This window comes from Lissotriton vulgaris, chromosome 11 (assembly GCF_964263255.1).
Source record: "Lissotriton vulgaris chromosome 11, aLisVul1.2, whole genome shotgun sequence".
Lineage (NCBI taxonomy): Eukaryota > Metazoa > Chordata > Amphibia > Caudata > Salamandridae > Lissotriton > Lissotriton vulgaris.
This window is the reverse complement of record NC_141699.1, coordinates 785,098,111-785,105,978: the sequence shown is the minus strand read 5'-3', so window position 1 is coordinate 785,105,978 and position 7,868 is coordinate 785,098,111.

Sequence of the window (7,868 nt, the reverse complement as noted above, 5' to 3'; positions counted from 1 at the left end):
ACAGCGCCCAGGGCTAGCTTTATTGGCGGAGGAGGTCCTTCAGCAAAGACTTCAATGGCTTTGCCGAGCTGGTGATGTCACAACCCTCAGGGCTGTGAGCTCCTCAGCCGGCAAATCTGTTTTGCTGGTGCATGCTCAGAGTGCATGCTTTGTGCCTGCCACAAACCTGACTTGCGAACCATTGCCTGTAGTCATCAGACAGCCCGAGTCAGTTTACTGGCACTTTGGCACAGAGTTGTTTTTCACTCGTAGATGTTATTAGTCACAATTGAATTGTGCAATAAAATAAAAGCACAAGTTAGGGGGCAGAAAAAGGACGAGGGCGTAGCCCCTCCGCCCATATAAAAGAACCGCCACTGATAAGTTGTCTCTGTTATTTCAGTTTGTATACTTACTTTGTTTTTAGAGTTGATAGGTTTGTAAATGTTGGCCTTTTTTTCTTTAATTGTGGTATATCTGCAATACATGGTAAACATGAAAGAAAATGCTTAGTTTATTGTTTAATTTATTATTTGTAGCTTTTAATGCTAAGCCTAGTAGTTAATGTCAGGTATTGGTACTTACTTTTGTTTTGTTTATCCTTTGTTTGATGGTAGCAGCTTTCTGTTCTGGTGAAAATTTGGCAGAGTTTCCCCTTCTTCACGTTTTGTACCACCAAGTGGTATCTAATTGGGTGTTTTCTTTCTTTATATAGTGTTTCAATTATGTGTCGGTTGATTTGATTGGTCTGTTTAATTGTTTGGTGTTTTTTATTGGTTGTTTGAGATATTTTGAATTTTTTTGGTAGTTATGTGATTCGTTTTGTAGACGCCAGGTAATGGTTTAATATTTGGAGCATTTATTTATCATTCTTTTTATTTAATATTGTTTTGTAATGGGAGCTGTATAATGTTTTATATGATTATATTATGTGAAGCTATATTATTATAAAAATGTTTTATATGTTATAAATGTTGGTGTTTATTTATTGCTTGATTGTAGTATGTTATATTTTATATAAGTATGCTGATTTATGTTACAATTTACTGTGTTTTTGTCCTGATATATTCGTATTTTTATTATGTATAGTGAAGTCGATAATTTGATTTAGCGATATTTTAGTGGTCTATATTTTTGTTTGCGATATTTTTGATTATGTCTTTATATGTGTTGAAAGTCGATATATTTTATTTGCGATATTTTTTAGGGTCGATAATGTTGTTTTCGATGTTTTTTTGGTGCGATATTGTTGAGTCGATATTTGTGTAGTTTTTTAAGTATTGGGAGTCGATATTTTTGTACTCGATATAATTACGTCGAAATTTTTTGTACTCGATATTCGGTCCGTCAATATTGTTTCAGTGATTCCTTTGTGAGTATCCTTGTGTAGAGGGTACTGTGTTGTGCATAAAGAGTCTTATATCAATAAATACATATTTTTATAACTACATTGTGGTGCTCCTTTCATTTAACCAATACTATAAGGTTGCATTCCAGTAAAACAAACTGCTTAACATTCCTTCAAGACTAAGCCTGAAGGCTGCTGTCCACAGCTACCACTTGGATAGCTTTCTAAGGTGATCTTTGACCTCTCAAATCACCATGAAGGTTGTTTGGATGGACTGGTACAGGGTGCCCACTTTAATTAGTGGCAGCATATACCAGGCCAACTTCTCACAAGAAGAACTGCAGACTTTTGGTGAAAGCAGGGACAATTTTTCTGTAATACAAGTATTTATCTTTTAGCAGAAAGGAATGGTGAATACTTGTTTAAAAAAAAGTGGGAGGTGGGTGCTGAAGTCCTGGGAAATCACCATGGAAAACCAGGCCGCAGAGATGTATTCAAGCGTTCCATCATTTCAATCATACCAACAAAGGCGATAACAGCCACAATGAATAGCGCTCGGCGCAAATCTTTCATTTTTACAGCTGACGTGGGAGGCACAGCGTGAGCTGTGGCCAGTGTGAACAGCCACAAAAGACAGAAAAAGCAGTAAAACAGCCCAGTGTTTTCCGTGCCTAGGTTTTTATTTGTTTAAATCACACTAGTCTTATTGGTTGGCAATGAAAACATATTTTATTGCCCTTGCACTTTAAGCACATGTAATAAAAGGTAGGAGCACTTTGACTTTTAATAGAATTGAAAGGGTATTTTACTGGGTCATGGGCACAGTCTAACCTAAATGTTCCATTTATGTGTCAGTAAAACTCCAGTAAATAGCTAAACTCATTGTTGGACAATGAATATGGATAATAATTATCATGCTTACCCTTACGGCCAAGGCTGCCGACTTTAAAACTGAGGAACCAAGATTGAGTCCCGGCATCGGCTCACCAGCTTGTGATTGTGGGCACATTACTTCATCTCCCTGCGCCTAAAAAAAGAGCTATAGTGATACACAGATTTATAATAACAGGAAGAACATGCTGCTTCTGTGAAACTGTGTTTCCCAAACATTTCAGAAATACTAAACTAGAATTTAGTTCAGTGGGAGGATTAAATAAAAAAAAAATTCCCATGTAATGGTTATTGCAATTTTGTTTCCAACGCATCATTCTTTGTATTTTCAAGTTTATATATGCCCAGATGCATTTGGAGTAATAGTGCTACCCCCCTTTTTTAGGTAACACTATACATAGGATACAGCACTCAAAGATAAATTCATTTAACCATCACTAAAGAGAAGACTGGATTCGTCGTTGACGTTTCGGTCTTTGTTGCGTCAGGTCATAGAGACCCTCTCTAGGACAAATGCAACTCTTGTGCAATTTCCTGACCCCTTTATAACAACAATATTAGAAAAAACGTATTTAATATATGTTTAAATGATATAAAAGAAAGTAATACACCCGGTGGATTTGGGACAAATCAGTTTAAATAATTGTGAAAGAATGTGGACACAATCCAGAAAGGTTAATGGAAAATAGAATTTGGAGTAAAAACTACTGGATAGAACAGACTCAGTGTTTCACGACTTACTTGTATAGCGCCACCGCAGCATCTGTCTCACGGTCACAATGTGAGTTCCACGTGTATTGGAATGCCATACGCGGCCGGGGTACAGCCTATTTAAGGAAACACCAAAAGGGACATTATATTTACAAAAGATAGGGCAGTAAACAAACTGGTGCGAGCGGAAGCATCAGAGTTAAAAGTCATAACTAAGCAGTTCCTCCATTTCTCAAACGTTAAAAGACTAGTCTGTTCTATTGTGTAGTTGTAACTCCAAATCAGTACTATCTAGCACTTTACTCCACGAGTATTTGTTTGATACTATTTATGTTTTCCACTTCATGTTCTAAATCATGTCACTTGATATAGTGATTTATTGATAGAAAATAGAAAAAAATAATTTTTTCAAAAATTGATAAATGCAGCTTAGGCTATAGAGCCCAATACATCCTTTGTTATAAACAAACAATCTATGCACCTGTTGGACTTTTTTGAGAGCTCCTTGCTGAGGTATATGATCTGGTCGTATTATGTCAATAGACCCAACACATTTATAGAAAACTACAGTTTATTTTATGACTCTCACATATATATGATTATAAATCTTCGCTTTGGTTGAACCTTTATATATTTGATCACTTGTGACATTTTTCTGCTCTATCATTTTTTAATAACACAGGATGGCACTAGACGTATCACTACTCTCCAACAAATTAAATAACCAACTGCAACACAAACAGTATAATGTGCTACTTCTTTCCAACACTTCAATTTTGAGATTCATTTACGATTGTTACTTTAAAAAAATTCTTTCCTCAATTATGAGCTTTTATATCTATGTATATATATGCATAGATGTATATATATATATCTTTCCTAGGAAATTTATTTTCTGTGTTCCTCCTAAGGGTTTAAATGAGTTAACAACTTTGTAAGTATTACATACTTTGTAAATCTACTTCCTTGTCATTTTAAAAATAATATTCTGATATTTTACATTCTGAATTTATTTGATTTAGGCTCCTATCTGGGACTGGAAATATCTTGTTTGGGAATCCCAGTTATCCGTCGATTCTTTGACCAGTAAGTTACGAATAAACCCTGATATCGGGTCTCTATAATGTACTTTATCTATCGAGAGATAAAAATACATGGATATATTTCTATTTAACAAATTCTATTTTCCTTTAACTTTTATGAATTGTGTCCACATTCTTTCACAATTATTTCAATTGATTTGTCCTACATCCACCGGGTGAATTATATTATTATATCATTTAAACAAAGATTAGTTATGTTTTTTCTATTATTGTAGTTATAAAGTGGTCAAGCAATTGCACAAGAGTTACATTTGTCCTGAAGATGGTCTCTAGGACTTGATGCAACAGTTACCGAGACATCGACGACTAATCCGTTCTTCTCTTTAGTGATTTTTCAATTAATTTAACTTTGAGTGCTGAATCCTATGTATAGGACAGATTCATTAGACTGTTTAATGAAATAGATAACCATGCATTGATAACTAGGATACCTTCTTATATCTAATTTACATGTTCTCTGTTGTAAATGTTTGTTGAGTTTTTTCTATGTTATTTCTGTACCCTTATCTTTTCTTATTTGTGGTGTCTGAAATAAATTTTCAACTTTGGTTCACCCAGTTGGTGTATTTGATTTACTTATTTATTTTGTACAACTGAGTTTGATTTATTCAGTTGAGTGCTATTAGCTATAACTCTACAGATATATATTGAACTACTCAAAATAATTTTTATTTGAATAAATCCCTTGTAGGCATCCTTACCTTTTTAACTTTAATGCCCAAGCTCACAAGGATTGATTGGGTTGCCCAATTACCTACTATGTTTAAAGATAAAGTGCAGCATGCCGCAAATGTTGCCCAAGAAATTAAATAGAAAAGAAAGGCAGGTGCCACCATGTTTAAAGATGAAGCACGGCATGCCGTCCTGATTAATGAAAGAGTGCTGTCGTGAGGTAGCAGTTTAAAAAAAATGGTTGGCGTAATTTTAATAAACTCAAAAGGCGGGCAAGGACATGGTACCAAGACAGCTGGAATGAAAATGAGCAGCTGGGAGCAGCGACAGCCACCAAACCTGAGCAAGAGCCGAAGACAGGAGCAGGAAAAAATAAATACAAGCAGACCAAGCAACCAATGAAAAGTGGTGGGCATGTTCAAAGCCCACAAAGGGATTGTAGCATGCTTCGCAGAGGAGCACGCGACCTAAAAATGACCCCCACACCATGGGAGAAAGCTCATTAGGTTTTTTTATTTTTCAGAAAAAAACTCATGCTTTGGAAGTTTGTTTTGAAAAATAATGAACTTTGGAAAACGTTGACATACAGACGATCACTAAGGGTCATATTTAGATAAATAAGGCGCAATGCAGCACAGCAACCAAAGTTGTTGCACAGCGTTGCATTACCTAAAGTAAGAAAAACTGTTGCCTAGGGCCAATGCATGCATCCCTGCTTCATATCGTCTGAGTTATGGTCAATATAATTTTTATACACAATGGGCTACCTTCCTGCACAAAATCTGTCATTGGCGGCTTTTTCCTGTTTTTATGTGTGCTGCATTCTGCAGCACACATGCAAAGAGGAAATAATAAGGAGAATTAAAGATAGTTCTATTCATTATTCCAGCCTCAGGCTGGCGGACTATTTGTGAATATGGGTTTGCTTCATAATCCACGTACCTAACACAAAGTAATGCAAGGCAGCACTGCGTTTCATTACCTTTTCTTTCAAAGCCATGCACATCAAAAAGGCGATGCAACCTTGGAGAAGTGTGGCTCAATGGTTAGAGCGGCAGACCCTGATGCAGAGGTCTAGCCCGGGACCAGGGTTCAATTCCCCGCCTCGGCGGGTCTTGGGCTCAAAATTCCACGGACCTGATAATTATTGCCTCAATGCCTATTACAATCATGGAGTCCCACTCTGCAACTCTGGGCAATAGCTTGCTTAATCTCCACAACAACGCTAAGGATGCCTGGCCTCCACCTTGGGGGTGCCCAGGAGTGGACGCCTCACAGGGAAAGCCAGGATGGGTTCCACAGCAATATTCGTATGAGACCCTTGCGGGTGAGTAGTGCGCAAGTATCAATTTACAATTTTTTGTTTTACAACCTAGACCCAAGAACTGTTTTATTTTGAGCCTAAATAAATATAAACTCCTGATACAAAAAATGAACAAGTTAAATCCTCTTCTTGAAATCAGGTTGCCAAGGAAAATCGAAACAGGCATAACAGACCCTACTCAGGGCCACAGACCCAACTACAAACCCAAGAATGTATTTATTCAGGGAAGTGTCCCACCCCAAGCATCCTTCATGAAGCTACGCCCCTGCTCACGAGTCACGAGACAGAAGGAGAGAGAGATGAGAGCTAAATCTCTTAAAACTTGGCTTTTCCCCCAATCCGGCTAATTTCTATCTGCTATCTCACTGATTTCCCAATCAGCGCCAGGAAACTCACGGTGTCAGTGCGCTCTAAAAATACCCCCCTAACATAACAGGGAGTGAAGAATGAGAGAGATAGACAGAAGAAGAGAGACATTAGAGCGTTAAGGGAAAGGGAGCAGGGCTGGTTTAAACATTTTTGCCAGGGCTGTTTTTAGTTCTCAGCTGGGCCCTACTACGAAGTAAGTAAAAGCATCATAGTACACTCTCACATTCTTCAAAACACTTAAAATGACAAACTTACAGACAGCAGCGCAGCTGGTGTGTCATGGGCCTCAAGGCATTTGGCTACCCTGGCTGTGATACAAATGATAAAATACAGCAATAACCTTGGTTCAGCGAACCATTTAGGCCTCTGCGTCACTGCACCAGCTGCACCACTAGTAGTCAGGCATCTGCTTACATTTTAGGCAAATGATGGGTTTTCATACGTACATCGCCAGTCACAGGAGAAACGTAAGAAAAGGAGCTGGGACCCAGGCAATGCTGCCAAAGCTAACAGGGCAGATGACTGATTCATGAGTGAAAGGTATTGCAGAAGTCATGGGGCAGGGTAGTCAGCTCTGATTTCGAAAATGTTGGAAAAATGCAATTAGAAACCTTTAGTTTGAAAATACAAACAAATTAGTTATAAAAAAAGTTTGAACTTCAAACTTTGGGCCAGATGTACATAGACTTCCATTTGCGATTTCATAATAGCTAATTTTTGAGGTTCACTATTAGGAAATCACAAACAGCTATGTACAACAGTGTGTTTTACATTGTTTGCGATTCCCAATGGGTCGCAAGTGACCTGCCTCATTAATATTCATGAGGCAGGTCGCAATTTGCGACCCATTGGGAATGGCTAGCACTCACAGGGATGGTGGCCTACTGAGGTCAGCAAACCACCATGTCTATGACTGCTTTTTAAATAAAGCAGTTTTTTATTTTGAAATGCAGCCCATTTTCCTTAACCCTTACCATGCCAAGGACGTAACGGTTATGTTCTCGGCTGTGGCGAGGACCCAACCGTTACGTCCTCGGCCCACCACCCAGAAATAGCTCTGCTGTAAACAGCAAAGAGATTTTATTTTTAGTTTTTGAGCCTCTGGAGCTTGGGAAGAGCTTTCCCAAACTCCAGAGGCATTTTGTTTTCAATATAATGATGATCATGCGCTGATGTCATTATATTGAAAGTGAAATGCGCTGAACGGCTCATTTCATTTTCACTGCTCGCTGGGCTATCTCAGACCCCCGAGCATCTAGGCAAATGGGTAAGGTATCATTGGAAGGGGGAGAATTATCACTTTCTAATGGTACCCATCTTTAGTGGATCCCCAAGCAGGGATCCACCGCTAGACACCAGGTAAGGGGGAATGGCTTTGCAACATTTTTAGGCATATTCAGTCTTTCTGCCCCTCTAGGGGGGCAGAAAGCCAACTAGGATCCAGGGATTTTTTAAATATAAATGTAGGGGT